At 49.4% G+C, this 23,349-nt stretch overlaps 1 long non-coding RNA gene across 1 annotated transcript; it reads left to right on the top strand.

The window, feature by feature from the left end:
- The first annotated feature begins 369 nt into the window (after positions 1-369).
- LOC138527907 (uncharacterized) lies at positions 370-22,583 on the top strand. Its single transcript, XR_011284083.1, has 4 exons — positions 370-462; positions 21,812-21,939; positions 22,066-22,145; positions 22,263-22,583. It is a non-coding gene; the product is annotated as an uncharacterized lncRNA (long non-coding RNA).
- The last annotated feature ends 766 nt before the right edge of the window (positions 22,584-23,349 follow it).

Genomic DNA, 23,349 nt, shown 5'->3' with positions numbered 1-23,349 from the left:
ATTTTCTGCTACACTCTGCGACCCAAAAAGGGGTTGGGGTCGTAGCAGATAGGTTTTTATGACAATGTGCAAAATATACCATCTATTGTCAAACGTATACCTATGTTACTTCTAGAGAAAGCGTTTGAGCTTGAATTTCTTCAGTAATATAATTCTATAGATTATACTCATACAAATTACCGTCTATCAGGTTTCTAAGACTTTTTTACTTTTTACGTGTTTAAGGCACTCCAAGTTTTACGAACCCAAAGTACCTTTCTAATTGAAGCTTTTTGAAGTCACTGATCTATTACTATGGCGGAGCTGTTAATAGCGATACAACCACAATGTGTTTTGTCCTCTTTTTATCTCAGTGAGTCTGGCGGCAATGTTCGTGAGTGCGGCCGGAGTGACTAAAGCACTCAGAGGAAGCTTTCACCTGCTGAGAGTCATAGAAACCGGGTGGCACGTCTATTCATAAAGGTAACACACCTCTGCGTTTTTTTCTACATGGACGGGTGCTTGAGTACATACATGCCAACATTCTGAAGCACCTGGGAGGGAGATTTTGTCAAGTAAAGCAGGATAAATGATTTTTCCTATAGGTTTGTATTGGGTGTTATATCCGCCCTACGTCCCGCAGCGCGGTGACGTAGGGCCGTCTAATAAAAGCCCCGCCCCGACAGTGGGAGGCAGTTCCGGGCGAACACAGTACAGCGTGTGGGTGTCCTTTTGTCCGCGCTCCTGCTGATGCCGCGCTCTAGGCTGCGCGGCCTCCTGGACCCGAGCCAGCTCCACGTGGGGGGCACTCCGGAATACTGATATGCAACAATGGCGACGAGGAAGTGAACGAGCAACCATGCGCTCAAGAACAATTAACACGCGGATGCCCCACGGACGTCCCGAACAAATTTTTGGACACCCGGTGGGGGCCACAGAGACCACGTGACCCCCACCCCAAAAAAAAAAAAAAAATTTCTCTCAAGCCCTCTCCCAGGGGGGTCGAGAATTTTTTTTTCTTCTTCTCTCTTTCTCCCGCATGGCGCACATGCCACAAGGCGCCCATCGGACGGTGCACAAGTGCCAGTGGGCACATTCACCACGAAAGAACATTCCTCACTGCAAAGTGCGGACAAACCCATAAGGCAGGACAACATCAGGCCAGCACGACAGCACAAACAACAAATCAAAGGTACGTGACACCATGGCGGCTGGGACATCAACTCCTGGACCCTCCACACCGTCCAGGATCGCGGCAAACCTGTCGATGGCGTCGCCACCACTCCGCACACAGGGCAGTTCGTCGACGCTGGTACAACCCTTCGACCCGTTCACTGACCCATCGTCCAGTGGACCCAGATGGCAGTTATGACTTCAAAAGTTCGAGATGGCCATGGAGTGCAAGAACATCACGTCATCCAGAAAGATGAAAGCTCATCTACTCCTCAGTGTGGGCGACGAGGTGCTACGCATCTTCAACTCCCTGAACATTGATGATGGCCAAGACGCATACCTGAGTGCAAAGGACGCTTTAACGGCACACTTTCTCCCACAACTGAATCCAGACTATGAGACCTTCATTTTTTGCACGACCATCCAGGCCACTGATGAGACTCTAGACGCCTACCACACGAGGCTGAGGAAACTGGCCATGTCGTGTGAGTTCACGAACACTGAGAGGGAGATTAGAAGACAAATCAGAAGCTGAGGCGACTCGTACTCAGTACTCAGTGAGAAAGGCATCCCTCTACAACGCATCCTGGAATCGGGTCGACCGAGGGAGCTTGCCCACTCCAGGGCCGCCAACATGGAAGCGACACTACAGAAACTGGAGACGTCCGTCTTCACAGCAATGGTCGCCCAGATCTCCGACAGACAATTTACGAGAGGTGAAGTTGGCGGCAGCCACACCCAGAACAGGTGGCAACCTCGAGTACCAGGACCCACGGAATGTGGGTGGTGTGGTGGCCAAAGACACAGAAGGCGAAACTGCCCGGCACAAGGCACCACGTGCGGAGCGTGCGGCAGGAAGGATCACTACGCGAAAGTGTGTAGATCAGCGAACACGCCGCTGCAGCCCCCGCAAGGCTCTCAGGAAAAGGGGTCACCGAAAAAAAAGAAGCAAGCCAGTGCAAGGAGGGTTGCAGTAGTCCACTCCTCGACAGAAGAGGAAGGGGATGATCTCTCAGCCCTATGGCAAACGGCAGGGACGGAGAGCGAAGGAAAGGGCCGGAAGGTATACCTGGTATCTACACTGAACCAGGGTCCAGTACCACCGCCAAGAACCGCCAGGCGACGAAGATGCACGGTCACCATCCAAGGCCAGTACGTACAGATGACCATCGACACAGGAGCCTCGGTAAACGTCATGCCAACCAGTGTTTTCCAAACCCTAACACCACCACCTGAGCTCAAATCCACAGACACCCGTCTGTTTGCCTACGGCAGCCGGAGACCCCTGCCAGTTATCGGGAGGTTCTGCACCACTCTTGAACATGGCAAACATAAGGTGTGGTCAAAGATATATGTCGTGAAGGCGGGAATCGAAAGCCTACTGAGCGGAGATGTGGCTGAAGACTTGGGCGTGGTCAAATTCATCTGCCAGATTGACAACGCAGCCGAAGTCGAGAACTTTCTCAAGCGACACCCCAAGCTACAGAAGGGGATAGGCTGTCTCAAGGGAAAGACTATCAAATTACACATTGATCAATCAGTACAACCACGTGCGGTGAGACACCGGAGGACACCGTTCCACATGAGGGAACAGGTAGAGAAAGAGCTAAGGACACTGGAAGCTGCCGGCATCATTGAAGAGGTCACGGGACCAACGCCATGGGTCTCCCCGATGGTGGTCACCAGGAAGCCCAAACAGCCCGGAAAAGTCCAGATCTGTATTGACATGCGCCTGCCCAATGCGGCCATAAAAAGGGAACGACACATAGCACCAACAATAGATGAAATCATCACCGACCTCACGGGGTCATGTGTGTTCTCGAAGGTGGACCTAAAGGCAGGGTACCACCAACTCAAGCTCCACAGAGAGTCGCGCTACATTACCACTTTTTCAACCCACCTAGGTCTGAGGAGGTACAAGCGCCTGAGTTTCGGCATCTCATCGGCCGCGGGAGCCTTTCAACAGACCATCCAGGAGGTCATCAGAGGCATACCAGGGGTATTGAACGTGAGCGATGATATCCTAATACATGCACCAGACACCAAGGAACACATCACGAGACTCAAGACACTCCTGGGCAGGCTGGAAGAAGCCGGACTCACAATCCATCGAGAAAAGTGCGAGTTCCTAAAATCGGAAATCACTTTCTTTGGGTACAAATTTGACCGCACCGGCATCTCACCTGATCCACAAAAAGTGGCGGACATCCAAGCTGCTAGTCCCCCAGCGACCCCCACCGAAGTACGCAGTTTTCTGGGAATGGCCACATACTGTGGCAGATTCATTCGAAACCTAGCAACCCTATCTGAACCGCTACGAGAACTAACAAAGGTCAGCACTAAGTGGGACTGGGGGCAGGAATGTCAGGAAGCCTTTGAGAACATTAAAGACTCCCTGTCGACTGAAACCAAGATGGCCTACTACGACACGGACCTCCCGACAGAACTATTCGTGGATGCCAGCCCAGTAGGACTTGGAGCAATCCTGATGCAGGTCACAAAGGAGGGCGAGAAAAGACCGATCGCATATGCATCCAGGGCACTCACAGCAACGGAACAAAGGTACTCCCACATAGAGAAGGAGGCCATTGCCGTACTATGGGGGTGTCGACACTTCCACATGTACCTGTACGGGCGCAAGTTCACGGCAATCACTGACCACAAGCCCCTACTACCAATCTTCATCGGGTCATCGGCGCACCCACCGGCCAGAATCACCAAGTGGCTGCTACACCTCCAGCAATATGATTTCGAACTCGTCTATCAGCCGGGCAGTGGCAACCCGGCGGACTTCCTTTCGAGACACCCACGACCAGCTACTCGGCAGGAAGTTCTGATCGCCGAAGAAACGGAGGAACACATTTGCCAAGTGGTTCGGGCCATGAGGCCCAAAGCGGTAAACATTGAGGACATTGCAACAGAAACCCAGAATGACCCCTGTTGCGACCTGGTAAAAGATGCAATCATGTCAGGAAACTGGAAGGAATTCATGACCCACACCCGCAACAGAACCGAGGGGGCTAGGGAGTTCCTATCTGGCATGTTCACGGTTCGGCAGGACCTCTCAATCACTGAAGCATTAATCAAAAATATGGCCAAGTTTGCCAACACTTACGCCACATTGGACAAGGTGGAAGCCTTGTTGAAACAAGTTTTTGGCAGCAACATCTTCGGTAGGGCTGCCAGAGGCAGGGGTCGCTCGGCCAGCTGATAGTCCTCTTATAGGTCTTCCAACAACAGAGCAAATTGTCGTGAGCAAAAAGTCTGACGTCTCAACCCATTTTTCCCATCAAGGGGTAGAGAGCAAGGCAGAGAATGGCGATCCAACGGAAAGCAATAACGCAGGTAAGAGCGATGCCAGTAACACGCGATATGCAGTCAGATGCAAGAATCCCACCAGTGGGGGCAGTAGCACAGCACATAGACAAGATGGATGAGAGTGATCTCCAGAGACTCCTGGGTATTGGAGACAGTAGGTGGTTTTCAACTTGAGTTCAATCAAGAACCGGCGCAGGCACATCATGTTTACCATAGAAGACCAAAGGTTATTAGACGCAGAGATAGAGGAACTATGGTGAAAAGAAGCCATTGCAACAGCTATGGCAGGGAGTTTCGTAAGCAATATGTTTCTAGTAAGAAGCAAACACAAAGTCAGTCCGGTATTCAACCTCAAAGCGTTAAATACGTTTCTGGTGTGCAGACAATTCAAGGTTGAGGGAATCCATCTTATGCGGGACATCTTACAGAAAAGAGACTGGCTGGCCGGAGTGGACCTCAGAGAGGCATATGTGACGATTCCCATTGTAAAGAGGCAGCATCACCTTCTTCAGTCTTTTCTGTCTCTGTAAAGACAGAGATGGGAGTTTACAAGTCTCCCATTCGGGCTGGCATCAGCACCATAGTGTTTCACCAAGCTGATGAAACCGGTGGTTGGCAGACAGAGAGCAAGGCATCAGGTTAATTATATATCTGCCTGATGTGTCAAGACAAGGACCTGCTGTTGGAGCAAGTGGCAGTCACAACCGACTTATTACAACTGTTAGGACGTCTGACTTCTCTCAGTTGATTAGAAATCCTATCTCAATCAATGGAATTTCTTGGCTTTATAATGGACACGTTACAAGGAACACTCAGTTTACCACTAGGAAAGGTAAACCCAATCACGAAAGAAATCAAGGGCATCTTGACGAAGGAAGTGATATCTCTGAGAAACCTGTCCAGGCTGATAGGTCGCCTATCATTCTCCATTCAGGCTATAGTTCCAGGTCCTCCCCATTATCAAGCCCTGCAGCAGCTAAAAATACAGCAACTCAGGAAGGGGCTCTCATACGAACAGATAGTTCCTATATCACAGGAAGTGCAGACGGAACTTGTGTGGTGGTACTACCACATGGAGACATGGAACGGGAGAGCGTTATTTGGATCTTCCCGGAACTTGTTATAGAATCAGACGCCTGCCACTGGGGCTGGGGAGCCCGGTGGAGCAATATGAGAAAAGGAGGCAGATAGTCGAAGAACCAATTTGCTCTCCACATCAATTTCCTGGAGTTGTTTGCAGGGACATTTGCAGTACGATGCTGGACACAGGAAAAGACTGAATGCTGTGTACTACTCAAGATGGATAATGTTTCTGCAGTGAGGTATATCAATCCACTGGGCGGGACAAGATCCAAGATGCTTGTGGAACTGGCAAAGGACTTTTGGCATTTATGCCTACAAAGAAATGTCAGCGTGACAGTGGAACACCTGCGGGAAATACAGCATAAGGTAGCAGACTGGAATTCGAGATACCTGAGTGATGCCAGTAATTGGCAGCTGGACGAAGCAGTGTTTTGGAAAATCATGATCCGTCGTGGCCCCTGTCAGACGTACCTGTTTGCATTGAGACTGAACAGGAAACTCCCACGATTTTACAGCTGTAGACCGGATCACAAAGCAATAGTGACATATGCCTTTCTCCATAGGTGGGGCACAGTCCCCGAGTATGCCTTGCCTCCTTTCGCCATGATACGGAGGACGCTGGTGTAAATAAGGAGATAGAAAGCAAGATTAGTCATTGTAACACTGGATTGGAGGGGACAGGCCTGGTTCCCGGACCTGTTAGAGGGGCCGTACAACAATCCCATTTTACTTCCCCAGATGGAATCAGTCATTCAAGGGCCAACATGGGAGTTTCACCTGCTAGTTCAGAATGGGAATCTGAGCTTAATAGCATGGGTGAATTCCAGAGATCCTGGACTAGGCCAGGATTTTTGAGAGAGTCTCAGAAGTTCATTATGGAATACCAGGGCGCCAGTAACAAAGAAAGCATAGAAAAATGCCTGACCAAAGTGGGATAGCTAGTGCCTGTAGAGGGACGTGCATCACACTCAAACAGATGTAATTCACATGGTGAACTGCTTAGCTGCTTTGGCAGCGCAAGGTTAAGCATATCGGACAACCAATACATATCGTTTGGCGATTTCCGCTGGACATGCAACGGTGAAAGGTAACCCAATAGGGGAACATCCTCTGCTATGCAGACTGATTAAAGGAATAAAACTCATAAAGTCCCCAGCACCAAAATACTCTAATTTTTGGTATGTTAATGAGGTGCTGGAGATATTCAAGGCCTGGCCGGATAACGAGGAATTGTCCAGGAAAACATTATCGACAAAATTGACTATTGTGCTCTGTCTCATTGCTTACAAAAGAGTATCTGATGTCAGAGATTTGGAAGTCGACAGGAAAACGTTTTCGCCGACAGGCATCACTTACTATGTCTCGAAAAGGACGAAGACTCGGATTAAGTCAGTTGGCTATTTGGCTTTCCCGGAAGAGCCTAAGATATGTCCAGTTAGATGTTTGAAGGCCTATGAAACCATTTCTGGACAGCTCAGACCTGCGGGCAAATCTCAGTTACTAATTGCCTTGCATAGACACTTTGTGGCAGCGTCATCAGCTACACTGGCTAGATGGGTGAAATGGTACATGCAATAAGCGGGCATTGACATTGATCGCTATCGTGTACATTCGAGTCGAGGCGCTATGACGTCTAAGGCATTTAATGTGGGAGCAAATCTGGAGGACATTTAGAAACCATCTGAATGGTCTAACAAATAGATTTGTTATGTCTCGGAGGTCAGACTTGATGGTCGTGCAGTTATGAAATACCTCCGTCCCCAAGTACCGCTCGAGCAGGAATAAATAACTGCCCTAGCAATCTTTGAGGCCACAGGTGTAGAGTGTCGTCGACAGCCTGGTACGGGAACGCCGGAAGGACCCCTGAGTGCTGTAAGGCAAATGGTTATGGTCAAGTAAACAACCACAAGAAATTGGCAGAGAAAGCAAAACAAGGTATGATGACACCAGCTTACCCAGAGGATGGTAGAACAGGTAGGGAACCTATACCAACAGCAGGGGAACCAACAGCAGGCTGAGATGAAGGATCGGCACTCCGGACAACACCTGTAGCAAGAGCGTGATTCGTGGTGATTCTTTGAGCAGTCCAAAGGCCAAACAGGAGGTCGAAAGTTCCAGGGTATCAGAGAGTTCGCCAAGTCCAAAAGGTAAATCAAAAGCAGGTCCAAGATAACGTTCCGTGGTCAGGAGGAGGCGCCAAGTCCAAAGGTAAATCCAAAGCAGGTCCAAGATAACGTTCCGTGGTCAAGAGGAGGTAAGTAACAAGAGGTGGTAAGCAAAGCTTAGCGGTTCTCCAAAAGAAGCAGCTGTGAAGCGCCGTGTGTACTTTGCCGGCTTCTTTTAAAGTCGCGAGTGGAGTCACGTGACAAGTCACGTGACTGCTCGCGCGCGTCACGTGGAGCGTGACGCTGCCAGTGATTGGTGCTTCCTGGTGTGTGGGTGATGATGCTGCCGGCGAGCGGAATCCTGTGACAAGTCACGTGACTGTTCACACGCGTCACGTGGAGCGCGATGCGGCCCGTGACTGGTGCGTGAGTGCTGGTGCTGCCGGGCATGGAGGAGGCGCCAGGGTAACCGCCACCGCGGAAAGGGGCGAAAAAAGGCAGAGTATTGCTGTGTATTGTTATAGGCAAATTCAGCAAGGTGTAAGAGGTTGAGCCATGTGTCTTGATACTGCAACGTTAGAGAGCGCAGGTACTGTTCCAACGATTGGTTGACCCTTTCCGTCTGTGCATCGCTGTCCGGATGATAGGAAGAGGAAAAATGTGCGTCGATGCCCAACAGAGCGGTAAGGGCCCGCCAGAATCGGGAGGTGAACTGTGTACCACGATCGGAAACCAACACATGGGGTAAGCCAAAGAGACAGAACACTGACTTGAAGAAGTGCCTGGCCAAGACTGGGCCGAAGGTATCCCTTTGCATGGTATGAAACGTGCCAGTTTGGTATAAGAGTCAACGATGACCCAAATGGTGTCGAAACACTGTGTACGTGGTAGATCAGTGATCAGGTCCATGGAGACCGTATGCCAAGGCTGTGGGGGAACGGGGAGAGGAAGAAGAAGACCCAAGGGTCGGCCCCTACGTGACTTGCCCTGGGCACAAATCGAACAGGTATTGACGTAGTTTTGCACATCGCGCTTCATAGTTGGCCACCAGCACCATCGTTTAAGGAGGTCTAGAGTGCGATGTTGCCCGGGGTGGCCATTGATGGCAGCATCGTGGGACCAGTATAATGCTTGATTTCTGGTTTCACTCGTGGGTAGGAAGAGCTTCCCATGAACGAAAGGCAGCCCGTCTTGCATAACCGGGTCCCATTCCGTTATGGATTGTGGATACTGGGAAACCCATTGTCGATTAGTGGACAGGAGAGAAGGAGATGGTGTACAAACACAGGCGACATGGGTTTTGCCTAACAGGGTGTCAGGGTATGACGGAAGGATCTCACCCCCGGGAGAACAAGATAGGGCATCTGCTTTGCCGTGCCCAACACCAGGCCTGTGTTTGACCACAAAATCAAACGCGGCAAAGAAGAGGTGCCAACGTACCTGCCGACTGCTTGTACATTTTAAGGAGGCAAGGTCCTGGAGATTTTTGTGGTCGGAGAACACCACGGTCTGGTGTTTGGCTCCTAGGAGGTGGTGTCTCCTGACTTGTAGTGCATCTTTAATAGCCAGTAGTTCTTTTTCCGTAACTGTGTAATGCAGTTCAGTTGCCGTGAATTTGCGTGAATGGAATGCTAATGGATGCAAACGATTGGTGGTAGGACAAGGCTGGGACAGTACAGCGCCCAATGCATAAGAAGAGGTGTCTGCTTCAAGGACGAAAGGAAGCTCAGGGTCGGGGTTTTGCAACAACGGGGCAGTGGTGAACAAGGTTTTCAGGGAGTCAAAAGCGGCTTGTTGTGCCGAGGACCAGACATAGGGGACGAGAGGGCTGGTGAGGGTAGTGAGCGGGGCCACCACAGAGGAAAACCCGGCAATGAATCTCCGGTAAACGTTTGCAAACCCCAGGAACGATTGCAACTGTTTGAGATTGATCGGGATCAGCCATTCATTGATCGCCCGAACCTTGGTCTGATTCATAGAAAGACCCCCAGGAGAGATATGAAATCCCAGGAACTCGACCTGGGTGGTATGGAATAAACATTTCTCGGGTTTGGCATATAGAGCGTTGTTTTGGAGCCTTGACAGCACTTCTCTGACGTGCGAGGCGTGTTCATCAAGGGAGGAAGAGAAAACCAGTATGTCATCCAAATACACTACAACGTAGGTGTTCAGAATGTCGCTGAATATGTCGTCCATGAAGTGCTGAAAAGTAGCTGGGGCGTTGCAGAGGCTGAAGGGCATGACAGTGTACTCGAATAGACCTTGTCGTGAACAGAAGGCCGTCTTCCACTCGTCACCGTCACGCATGCGTATGAGATTGTACGCCCCGCGGAGGTCTAGTTTGGTATAGATTGTAGTATGAGCGAGCCTGTCTAACAACGGGGTGATGAGAGGTATGGGGTAGTGGTTTTTTACCGTGACAGCGTTCAAGCGCTTGTAATCGATGCAGGGGCGAAGATCCCCTTCCTTCTTCGGAATGAAGAATATAGGGCTTGCAGCTGGTGAGGTCGATGGGCGTATGTGACCCAAACGTAAGGCCCACTGGATGTATTCTTGCAGGGCTTGTTCTTCCGTCTGGGTCAGGGAGTAGATCCGGCCCTTTGGGATAGAGGCGTCAGGGACTAGATCGATGGGACAATCGTAGGGTCGGTGTGGAGGTAGACCCTCCGCAGAGCCTTTGTCGAATACTGCTTGGAATTTGAGATATTCAGGAGGGATTCTACCCGTGACCGCCCCTACCATGTGTGTATCCTGGACATCAGAGTTGTTGTCTATGGCCAAAGAGGCGACAATACCCAGGATGTCTGCGGGACTAGAAACCTGAGGTGTCGCGAGTAAACAGTAGTACTGACATGTTTCGGATTCGAAGGAGACCTGACCTGTCCCCCAGTTAATCAGGGGATTGTGCCTCCGTAGCCAAGGGATGCCCAGGATCACCCCGAACTGAGGAGTGGCTATGAGATCAAAGGAGATCATCTCCTTGTGGACTTCCTGTATAACCATTTCCAGTGGGGCTGTCTGTTGCATGATTGGACCAGAAGCAAGAGACGTCCCGTCCACTGCCTGGACTGGTTCAGCGTGTTTCTTCGTGATCAAGGGCAAGTTCAACGAACTGGCTAGGGCTATGTCGATGAAGCAGCCTGTAGCACCGGAGTCGATTACGATTTTCACTGCGTGGGAGCCAGCAACGTGGGTCAGGGATGCCTGTACCACCTCAGGTCGAACGGGACCGAAAGCAGGATCAGAGGAATTGCTTCCAGGACTCGCCCCTGCCCCTGATCTCAAGGGCGAGTCTTCGGAAAACCCGGATTTCTGGTTTTCGGGCGGCAGGGACACTCTTTTACGTAATGACCGTTGAGACCACAGTAGAAGCAGGCGTTGTCTGTTCTTCTGCGCTCTCGTTCAAGATGACTGATGGGGCTGCGGATCCCGCCGATCTGCATGGGCTCAGGTGTGGTGTCGGCCGTGGATGTAGATGGGAATGGAGACAACCCTGATTCCACCCGCCGTTCCGTTCGTCTAGCATCCACTTGTAACGTTAGGTCAACCAAGTCAGCCTAGACTGTGGGAAGCAAAGGCACCACAGATAAAGCGTCTTTCATGACCCCAGACAAGCCCCGATAGTATACCACTGCCTTTTTGTTTTCCAGCCAGGAGGTCTCAGCAGAGAGCTGGTTAAACCTGGTGATGTATTCAATGAGAGTAGAGCGACCCTGAGTGAGGTCCAGGAGTTCCATATCTCTGGATTGTGCTGTGTATCTGGTGTCAAATACCTTGGCCATTTCTTGCGTCAACAGTTCAAAATCATACAATGCAGGATGGTCGCCTTCCAACAACGGATTAGCCCAGGTGGCGGCCAGACCAGATAAATGGGAGAGCAGAAAGGCTGCCTTTGATACTGAATCAGGGAAGGCCTGAGGACAACACAAGAAGTGTAGTTTACAGTGATTAATGAAGGTGCGGTATTTCTTTGGTTCGCCTTGGTATCTTTCGGGGGCTGCCAGAGGGAAAGGGTTCTGGATTACCACAGGGGCGGCCAGGATGGTGGGGGGTACGACAGGAGGCGGGTTTTGAGGGGGAGTGATATCATCGAGTTCGGCATCTACAGGTAAAGGGTGGTGTGTGCTTTGTAGAGCGTCGAGGCGGTGGTGCAATGCAGTAGTGGCAGCGGCCATGTCAGTGCATAGGGCTGTGGTAGCGGTTGCCATGTCGGCCCTGAGTGCTGTTACTGCCTGCATTAAAGCTGTCACAGGGTCCCCGGCGGAGGCATCCATAACTGGACGACCATAAGGCTTCACAGTCTGTTATGTCTCGGAGGTCAGACTTGATGGTCGTGCAGTTATGAAATACCTCCGTCCCCAAGTACCGCTCGAGCAGGAATAAATAACTGCCCTAGCAATCTTTGAGGCCACAGATGTAGAGTGTCGTCGTCAGCCTGGTACCGGGAACGCCGGAAGGATCCCTGAGTGCTGTAAGGCAAAGGGTTATGGTCAAGTAAACAACCACAAGAAATTGGCAGAGAAAGCAAAACAAGGTATGATGACACCAGCTTACCCAGAGGATGGTAGAACAGGTAGGGAACCTATACCAACAGCAGGGGAACCAACAGCAGGCTGAGATGAAGGATCGGCACTCCGGACAACACCTGTAGCAAGAGCGTGATTCGTGGTGATTCTTTGAGCAGTCCAAAGGCCAAACAGGAGGTCGAAAGTTCCAGGGTATCAGAGAGTTCGCCAAGTCCAAAAGGTACATCAAAAGCAGGTCCAAGATAACGTTCCGTGGTCAAGAGGAGGCGCCAAGTCCAAAGGAAAATCCAAAGCAGGTCCAAGATAATGTTCCGTGGTCAAGAGGAGGTAAGTAACAAGAGGTGGTAAGCAAAGCCTAGCGGTTCTCCAAAAGAAGCAGCTGTGAAGCGCTGTGTGTATTTTGCCGGCTTCTTTTAAAGTCGCAAGTGGAGTCACGTGACAAGTCACGTGACGCGGCCAGTGATTGGTGCTTCCTGGTGTGTGGGTGATGATGCTGCCGGCGAGCGGAATCCTGTGACAAGTCACGTGACTGTTCACGCGCGTCACGTGGAGCGCGATGCGGCCCGTGACTGCTGGTGCTGCTGGGCATGGAGGAGGCGCCAGGGTAACCGCCACCGCGGAAAGGGGCGGAAAAAGGCAATCCTGCCTCCCGTGGCATCTCGTCTGCTGTGTCTCCCCCGCTGAGGTGGGTGGTGGGCATGGTAGCAGGCGGTATCAGGCAGGTAAGATGAGTTCAGGGAAGGGTGTCGGAGTGGGGGCATGAGCCGGGGCGTGACAAGATTTTACAAAAATTGCATTTCTCTCCGATCAACCAGGTATCTAAGTTAGTGGTGAGTAAGCTAGAAACAAGCATAGTCCGAGCCTCCGGGTCTTGACATTAACACCGATTTTCAATACTAATGTTATAGAAAGTTATGAGAGGCAAAGGATTATCCCACTGTTGCAATCATGAAGAGTTAAATGAAGGCATGGAGAGAGTGAATCATTTAAGTTGGAGCAATAATACAGTTGATGATTATGTATGTGATTGTCCACTGTGAGAAACCTGAGGATTCCCTCACACCTACTCCCCTTGGATCCTCTTCTCAGGTGGCCAGGGAAAGGCCATCACCCTTGGATCGTGACCCTGGGGGTGGAGGTGCAAGGGAGGATCACCTGGGTGGAGGGTCCTCAGGGATTGGGAAGAAGATATCTGCAGGAGAGACATGGCAGCCCCCATTTTCTGGTGAGAACCAACCTTACCCTCCCTCTGCTATGTATGACCGGATCCTCAAGGGATCAGGTTCTGTGGGGGGAACCCTCCACTACAGTCCTCTCTCTTCCTCCAGTGCCCAGCGCCAATGGCCGTGTCATGTCCTTTCTGGGCTCATATCCTCTCTCGCTACCTGCGGGCCTCGGACTGTACAAGGCAGCTCTCACTTTCTACCATGTGCGCCTCTTTTTGGCATGTGTAGTGATGCCTGCAGGCATCCGTTTTCATCGGGTACCGCTTGAACAACCTCCTGTTTCTCGTGCGCTCCTGTCATGATTCGAGCCCCCTGGAAGCTGTGGGAACGATGGAGGAGGAAATGAGTTGAGTACGCTCCGGCGAAGTCGGTGTAACGTTCTAGTGTTTCACCCTGACTTCGCAATGACGTGTTTAAAGATGCGTCGAAGCTAGTACTCGGCGCGTTGCAACCCTGCTTTCACCGCGGGTTTACACGCTGCTCGAGTGTTCCGCTTTATGCCTTTTGTTGAACTTTTCCCTCTAGGCTTTTAGCCTTTGTTTTTCTGCTTCTGCGTTACTCTTAACGCTCCTCTGACATTCCTGCCGCCGTCTCGTCGGTGGTTCGGTGCCGGTCTCCTGGTTTCTTCCTATCCTCTTCCGCCCTTTTGCCTCTGAGTAATTCCTACCTTTTCCACAGCTATTCCTGTTCCTACCTGAAGTTTCACCGGCAACTGGTTAATCTTTCTCCCGGGTCAGGTGCATTCTGGGTATCGTAGTACCTACACTCTCAAGATCTACGCTCTCAAGTCCTCCCATCAGTTAAAGAAGAGTATTTAACTGGTCATTCCATTACCATCAAAGGATCGACATCAGGTATTTTCTGCTAAGGCTTTTCCCTGAAGTGGGGTGGACTCCCTGGGAGCCCCTACTGCCAACTTATCGCTAACAGGCAGTGTGGCTTCCAGAGGAGCATACCCTAAAATCTGCAAAGAAAAGCCTAACAACTCCTGGCGAGAAAGAAGACAGATTTCCTCTGGAAGTTCCTCAGACGAAGAATCCACAGGTGAGGAGGTGGGTGACTTGGAGGTTGAGAATATATTTACTATCAAACCTGAGAGCTCCCCTGGGGTTGTGGCTCCCACATACTGTTTTGACTCCGGGCCCTCTCGTGAGCAAGGTTGTGGTCTGTGTCAATAAGGTCCCCTGTTGCCACTATTTGCATTGCACTGCGACGCTCCCCGTGAGCGTTTCATCCTCAGCCTGTGCAAGGGGGGCTTACCCTCCTGCAACAGGCGTTGTCGCTAAGGTCCGCCTGGCACTTGAAATGTGTAGGATCTCGGAGCCCCGCGGTCTCTGCGTTTCTTATGGCTGGGCTGACACTCTTGATATTAATCATCCGCCTCATCGACGCAGCTCGCTGCTAGCCCCATAGTCAATTTCTCGCTCCGTATCGCAGGAGCCTCGCGCACCGTGTGGAACAAAGTATCCCCATGGTGCACAATGTATCTCCGTGCCAGGTGCAAGAGGTCTATCCCGTTAGCATTTGTTGTTGCCGGTGGCTCGCAGCCACTACGCTCTCTGTCCAGCCCAGTGCTTCGATGTAATCCTTTCTCTATGGACATACACCATTTTGTTGTGGACTTCTCTGGATCGTGTAGTATTCGTTACGAGTCCATAACTCCAGATTTAACCATCCGTTTCACACTGCAGGATTTGCAGTACACGCCCCATATTCTCCGGATGCAGTAGGTTTATTTATTCTGCGTTTCTTCTTCTTTATCAATCGTACACTGCAGGATCAACTTCGGATGTACGGGAGCTCACGGGAAGAGCAGCCCTACTCCATGGCTGCTAAGCCACGCCCCTGGATGCCTTACTTGTTCTTCCTTCTTCTCAGTCTCCTTGCCCCCTTCTTCCGGGATTTCATCTTAGGTGGACCACTATTTAGTATAGTCACCAAAGGCACGGGCATAGTAGAATTGGGAGCAGTGAGCTTTACAGCATCCTTCTTTGCTAATGCAGCCGCCTTTGCACCCTTTAATCTCTTCCGTTTTTCTTTCCTTGTTAATACCTGATCATAGATAAGCTCACCTTCCTCCTTTCCTTCTTCCTGTACTATAAATCTTTCCACCACTGTATAATCTTTCCACCACTGTATATTCTAAGGGGTTTTCATTCATCCGTTTCCTGACACTCGGAGGGGGAACCATATCCCCTGAGCTTAGTCTTATTACCTTTTGTACTTGTTCATTCTGCAGATGCCATAGAATCTGCTCTTATTAACAACTGCTCGATCATAGATGTTTGCCGCCGGGACTGATTTTGAGATAAAGTTACACAACTTCAATACGATTTTGAGGGCGAAATTGATTGCCTCATTTTGCAGATTTGGCATTTCGCTCCCTTCCGACATTAGGGAGCTGCACTGCTCATCCGGACATACAAGGTGTCCTCAATTAAACCAGTTAAGCGGCTGAGCCGAGAGGTGATTTTGTCAGCTCCCCGCTCCTCTGACTGAATAGAGCGGCTGGATATATAGGGCCTCATTACGAGGTTGGCGGTAAGGCAAAAACGATGCCGATATGGTCATATCGGCATCGTTTACCTCTCCATTGTATTCTGACCCACAAACCCGGTATTAGCGGCACCCTAAATAAAGGTGCCGCTAATAGCGGCATAGGCGCGTACACGCGCCCCTTCAGGGAGCAAATGCTGGTAATAGGGGGAAATCCCAACCCACGCAGAAATGCAAATACCAGCATCGCGAAGCCGGTAATCACGGGCTGCACGATGCCGGCCATACAGGCATCGCGGACCACCCGCAAACAGCAATCAGGATACAAGGCAACTGCCACAGGTGGAGTGAATGGAGGCTGGGCCAGTATAAAATGAGCACAACCACACACCACACCCCTTCCAACACCAAAATGCTACCACCAGCTTTTACAATCATGGCGCTGGAGGACATGCCCATACTGCTACAACTACAGTAACAACAGCACAACAACAACTACAGCAGCAACAACAGGGAGCACAGAGGCGACACAGGAGGAGAAGGAGGGTGAGACAGGCCCAGCAATTACCACCAGTGCAGACAGCAGTGCCTCGTAGGCAACCACCAATCCCTCGCACCAGACCCAGCTCTTTCAACCTAAGCCCTGAGCAGATCCTCACCATGTACCGGTTGGACCGTGACACCATCACCACCATAGTGGACATGATACAAAACGACATTGCCAGCCTCATTGAAATACGCACTGCCATCCCCCCGCTACTAAAGGTGGTGTCTGTGCTACACTTCCTGGCCACAGGCACCTACCCACACAGTGGGCCAGCTGCAAGGCATTTCACAGCCACTATTTTCATGCATGTTGAACCAAGTGCTGGATGCCCTCCTGAAGCACGCAAGCAGCCACATATCCCTACCACGGACTGCCCAGGAGATAGCAGACACCAAAGTAGGCTTCCATGCACTGGCAGGCATGCCCAATTGTGTCGGTGCACTCGACTGCACCCATGTGGAATTGGTAGTCCCCCATGCCAGAGACGGTGTACCGCAATCGCAAGCAATACCACTCCATCAATGTGCAAATGGTATGTGACTCCAGCAAGATCACACATTGCTGTGCCCGATTTCCTGGATCAACACATGATGCCATGGTACTGCGTAACTCCACGCTACTCCATCACATGGAGCGACATGCTGGACAAGGTGCCTGGCTGCTTGGTGAGTTGCACAACCGTCACATGGCCGTGCTTCGGGGCACTGATGTGTGGGGAAGCATAAGGGGGGCAATACTGCACCTGGGTGGGAAAGGGGGGGGAATACTGCACCTGGGTGGGGAGGGGAGGGAATACCGCACCTGGGTGGCAATAGCCGGTGATTGGAGAATGCATGCAGAGCTAAACACTCCTGACCTGAACCATTCAAACGGAACATGACACATCACTGGGCCACATATCACAAATAATGCATATCAATGTCAACAAGTAAGAGGCACAACCAGGCCACCATGGTGATGGTAAGCAATGCATGAATGAACAGGATGGTAACTGTGGCAACGTGGTCACTGTGACCATGCATAGTGGAGAATGGACAGCATGCATTGGGGGTAAACATTGTTGCAATAGCACTGCACATCTGCCTCAGCATGCATGATTACACCCTGCATCATCTATTGAACGCCATCCAGACTACCACACCTCATGACAGTATAGATTGCACCTAGGTAACATATTTGCATGCGTACAGGGACATGTGCATGCCCACACCAAATAGCTGCCGCCATGACTGTGCTCCCTGAAGGTGGCAGTTCAGAGTGACACACGCCTATTTGTGTCTGCTTGCAGGTGATGGAGGATATCCTTTGAGCCCGTGGTGGCTCATCCCTGTGCGGAACCCGCAGAACAGCCATGAAGAGGAGTACAATCGTGTGCGTACCCGTGTTGTGATTGAGCAGACCTTTGGCCTGTTGAAGGCTCGGTTCCGCTGCCTCAGCAGGTCTGGTGGGGCACTCCTATACAGGCCTGAGAAGGTGGCAAAGATCACCATGGCCTGTGTCATGCTGCACAACATGTGCATCCGGAGGAATGTACCACTGCCACCTGACATTGACCTGCATGGGCCGGGTGAGGATGAAGGGGATGGAGATGGAGGCAAAGGGGCCCCCCTGCCAGTACGTGATGCACGGGATGGCCATGCTGTACGCCAAGCACTAATCCACAAATACTTCTGAAACGCAGGGATCATGAAAAGTCATGTGCCAGTGACACACTGGCTGCATGTGGACATGCACACTTGTTTTGTTTGAAGTTCGCCACTGTACACCATCACACATTAAATGTACATGCACAAAATGAAGTATTTCCAGCCATTGATTTTCTTGCACACAACGGGTGTATTTTTCAGACACGTAATAATGTAAACATTCCCCTCACAACCCCCAGTGAACTCCCTCACCCACCCTACAAACCCCTAAAATACCAACTCCCTCACCCACCCTACAAACCCCAAAAATACCCCAGTGAACTCCCTCACCCAACCTACAAACCCCAAATGTACACCAAAGATTGTTCCCTTGACCAACGTCCATTTGTCCAACGGCATTGTCTGGCCACTCTACTACTTCGCCTTTTTTGGATCCGGGGGTGGCATGTCCAAGCGCCGTGCACTCCTCCGGGTCATCCGCACAGGGCTTGAGGGGGCTGAGGTCGAAGGGGTCGTAGCAGTGACGTGTCAGTGGCCGGTCCCATGCCTGCTCCAAGGTGTGGGTGCTGCATTTGAGGCAGGTTGGAAATCGGGGCTTGCGTAACTGCCCCCAGACACTCCCTCATGGCAGTTGTGGACGCCTCAACGGCAGCAGTGTTAGCAGCGATGGCTGTAGCGATGGCCCTCATGGAGTCTTTCCAATTGGCAATATGTTGCCGCAGTAGGTCTAGCATAGACTCCTGTCGTGCCTCCACCCTCGACAGGCGAGCCTCAAAGGAGTCGTTTGTAGCGGGAGTGCTGGTGGCTGGGGTGGTGGATGGCGCTTGCGTGGGGCCCACGTCCAGGGAACTGTCCTCCTCGAAGGGGCATATGTCGGACCCTCTGAGGTCCGAGTCGTGGAGGCAGGGATCGTCGCTGCTGTCGGCCTCTGTATGGGGGGAGGGTGGTAATGGGGCTTGGGGGTGGGTGTGGTGGACACGACTGTGTCACCCTCGTTGCCCACATCATCATCGCCAACATCTGCGATGGTTGGCGGTGCGGGACCGGAAACACCTCCCACTGTTGTGGGTGGCTGCTGCTGGACTCCATATGTGTGGCCCACACTGGCTGCAGGTGTTTCCTGCTGGGTTTCTGCCCGGTCTGGCACACTGCCTGTTGGTCTGGGCAGTTTCAGTTTTGGGAAAATATCTCAACACGAGAACGAGACCGCATCAGCCCCCGACTGAGTTTATCCAAGAGTGCATAAGATTAGCGATGACCGAAAACGTCTTTCTTTTCGAGAAACAACTTTACAAGCAAGAGAAGGGGGTCAGTATGGGGGCGACATTCGCTCTGGATGTCGCCAACCTATACATTCGCCGACCATGAAGATAAGTTCATTCTGGGTTACAATAATGTGTTGAGTGCCCACCCTACGTTGCAACTCCATCTAATACTTTGGAGACGGTACATCGAAGATGTATTTTTAATCTGGAGGGGTTCTGTGGAGTCATTAATGGAATTTCATGATTGGCTAAATCAGTGTGACATGAACATCAAATTTACTATTGAGTATAGTCACCGTCAAGTAAGTTTTCTTGATTCAGTTATCAAGAAATCTGGGAACCAACTCCTCACCACTCTTTTTAAAAAAAACCCACTGATAAGAATTCTCTTCTTCATTTCAACAGTTTTCACCCGTCCAGTTTACGCCAGAACCTCCCTTACGGGCAATTTTTGCGTATTAGGAGGAACTGTGCAGAAAAAGACGAGTTTAAGGTACACGCAGAACATCTAAGAGAGACTTGTAAATAGAGGGTACCCGAGGAGACTAATTAAAGATCAAATGAAAAGAGCTGAATACACTAATCGAGATATATGTCTTACTACACGAGAAAAACAAAGGAGGGAACGTCTTGTATGTGTGACAACATTTAATCCTGTAAGTAGTGATATAAAAAAGATCATAAACAAACATTGGAACCTGATAAAACAACCAGGGTCACTTATACAAAAACCTATGTTTGCCTTTAAACGTAACCAAAATCTGAGACAAAAATTGGTACATACTTATAGGGAACCAACAAAAGAAAAAACTATTAATAACCAATGGGGATTGTACCCGATTCTTGGTCACTATAGATGTGGCAAATGTGTGGCTTGTCCACTTACTGAAACTACACGAGAGTTCAAGTACGGGGAAAAAGTCTGGAAAATGAAATACCATACCAATTGTCTGACCAAAAAGTGTCCATGCCAACTGTTGTATGTGGGGAAAACGACACGTGAAGTCAGACAACGAATTTCAGAACATCGAAGCTGCATAAGGAACAAAGTGGCTGACAAACCCCTTGTGGAACATTTTGTTAAATTCCAGCATAAAGACATAGATCTACGTTGGTTTGTACTTCAACATATAAAAAACAATACGAGAGGAGGTGATATGGGGTCAATATTACATTGTATAGAACAGAAATGGATTTATACTCTGGATACGGTCCGGAATGGACTTAATGTCTCAGTAGAGTGGAACAAGCTAGTTGTAAAAAACTGAGAGGTAGATCATATAGTTGAATTGTGCCACACTTAATTTGTGCATAATTTTGTTCTTTCCCGACCCTGTTACATCAATGTGGAATATAATTGAGCAAAAATGAATGTATGCACTTAGATGTTTGGTATACCTTGCACTCTGCTGAATATTGGATCTTGGGTCAGTACTCTAGGTTTATTAATCGAGAGCCCTGTAGATCATTTTGGAATGGAGAAATGATGTTGACTAGATCTTCTTGTGGAGTATAGACCATAATAACAGGGTGAACACTGTCAGGTGTATTGATATACTGATGACCCCGTTTTGACCATCAGGGTGCCCCCCTCCCGTTATAATCATGAAGAGGATTTTAATTTTTTATTTTTTATTTTCAGATGTCACACTGATGCGTGCCGATAGCTATTGTCAGATGTCACACTGATGTGCTCCGATAATCATATGCTGGGATTGTTTACCGCAGCACAACGTGTCTCGTAAATATGACACATGACTACACTATTGATGTTTAATCATTCCTGAGACCGATACCTAATAGCATGTTTGTGCTCTCAGTTCAATTTTAGATGGCATGACGAAAGGCATATCTAGTTGTACTGTAGATATCTAGTTGTACTGTAGCCTTTTTGGGGCTTATCTGAGTCCCTTGTTTGTGTTTCGAACACTCCAGGCGATGTCCGTTTGTTAATATAAAGAGGCCGTCCCCTTTCTATGTTCATTGTGTACAAGTGTAGAGACGTGCCGCTGGATTGTTTTCCGAACGCCACGAACCTGTGCCGGCAAGCCCGTGATAATTGCTGTCTCGTATTTAATGGTTTAGATCCAATTTAAATATGTAAGTTTGGCACTGGAGCCGGAGGCGGTACAAAGGGGACTGATTTGTTTTGCATTCCGTTGATTCGACAGCCTGGTGGGGAAGCATTGAATACGCGTGAGCGAACGCTGCATGTACTTTACGACCACACGAGTGAATATATCTGAGTGGTATCAGGACTCAATATAATATATTACTTTTGGGAATGTAGTTGACTTGATCCTGAGGGACTGGGGGATTTCCATCTCCACCATAACAGAAAACTTGTATTATAATCCTGAGTTGGCATGTGCAACTCTATTGAGCAGTGTTGTGTGGCAGCAAGACCATACAAGTTACTAACTAGTATGTCTCCTCTACTCTTACAGTGGTGGAAGACCCTGGAGAGGTCTGTGCATTGGTCCATATGTGAACCATCCGGATACAATTGGAATATATCAGTTGATTACGCCGAAGGAGTGTGAATGAATTTTTATCGCATGGATCAACAGAGATTGTAAGTGTACTTTGGTACATCACTTTCTAATGTTTTTTAATGGAGTTTAGCATGGCTTGGTGTTTGATTATTACCTATCTTGGGTGATCAAAAATAGACCTAGTGGTATGCTTTGTTTATCCACAGGATGTCTAGAATACTAAAGAGTCCTGTGGAGAATTGATTCCGACGTTCTACTTATCTACCCCAGAAGTTGGGTCTTGGAGGTGAGTAGTCCTTGGTGTTTCTATTTTGTAGATACACTTTTTGTGACAATATTAGTCACCGTTGAAATAAAATAGGGATGACACTCTTCTGATGAATGTATATGTATGTTTTTTTAGAATGAACATTGGCCTACACGCTTTCGAAAAGGGCAGAGTTTCTTTGTGCCCTACATCCTGAAGAAGGTCTTTTTGAGACCGAAACACGTGTCGACGACTTGGAGACGACTTGCAGTGTGCATCTGGATTAATAAAACACCAGTTCTCTGACACCTGATACTTTGGACCGGGTCCTCAGTATAGGCAAAAACTAAGGAAGATTATACTCAGAGTAGTAGTTGACACTGCCTTGATATGTCAAATTGGTTTTATTGTTGATGGTTTGAAAGTGAAAGTATGGGATTAAGTGTGATTGCTTAAGATATGAATGCCCAAGTGATGGAATGCATTATTTGATTTTATGGTTTTACATCATACATACATGAATTATGTGCAATTTGCAGTTATTAAATATTAAAAATGTATATTTGAGAAAATACTTTGTGTCATCCCATTCTACTCATCAGCTTGGAGAGACAGGGCATAGGTTGAGTAAGGAATTATTATTATCAATTTCACAAGAAGCAATGCACTCTAATATGTGAACCCCAGTATCAGAAGATATAACATCTGAGTCTAAGTTGCCATCATTCTCCCTCTTTGCCCTAAATGTTTTGTAATTTTAGGAGCCCCTGAGAAGGGCAACTTGTTAGTGTTTACTGGGGCTAGGAGGGAGTGCTTCTTGTTTAGCTGGTATACACTTGGCTGCACATCCATAATGGAGGTTAAAAGGCTCTTTTAGCATTTTATTATTTTCTCGCAAAGTATTATATTTTCTTTTTGCTTGCCTCACTTCTTTCGATGCACACGAGCAATTCCCCTCAGTCCATTAGATCAAATTGAAACTGCAGGGCGTGCTTTTACTCAAACAGATTTCACCGGAAGCTGTGTGTGCAAAGAGCCTCTAACAGGTATTCATGGGTTCATTGTTGAAAGTTTAAAGAGTCACCTGAGAACCATACTCCAGGGAATAATAACTCTGCACTGTAAGAAATCCAAAGCTACAGTTCTCTCCCGGCCGCAAGTCAAACAGTATTGCAACAAAGTACCAAGACCTTTGTGTAGTTTTTCTCAGCAGCAGCAGCAATCGGCTGTTTTTCCGTGTCAG

Source organism: Ambystoma mexicanum, chromosome 7q (assembly GCF_040938575.1).
Source record: "Ambystoma mexicanum isolate Mex_15411 chromosome 7q, UKY_AmexF1_1, whole genome shotgun sequence".
Lineage (NCBI taxonomy): Eukaryota > Metazoa > Chordata > Amphibia > Caudata > Ambystomatidae > Ambystoma > Ambystoma mexicanum.
The sequence above is the reverse complement of the archived record's forward strand: the minus strand, read 5'-3'. Positions and strand labels throughout refer to the sequence as shown.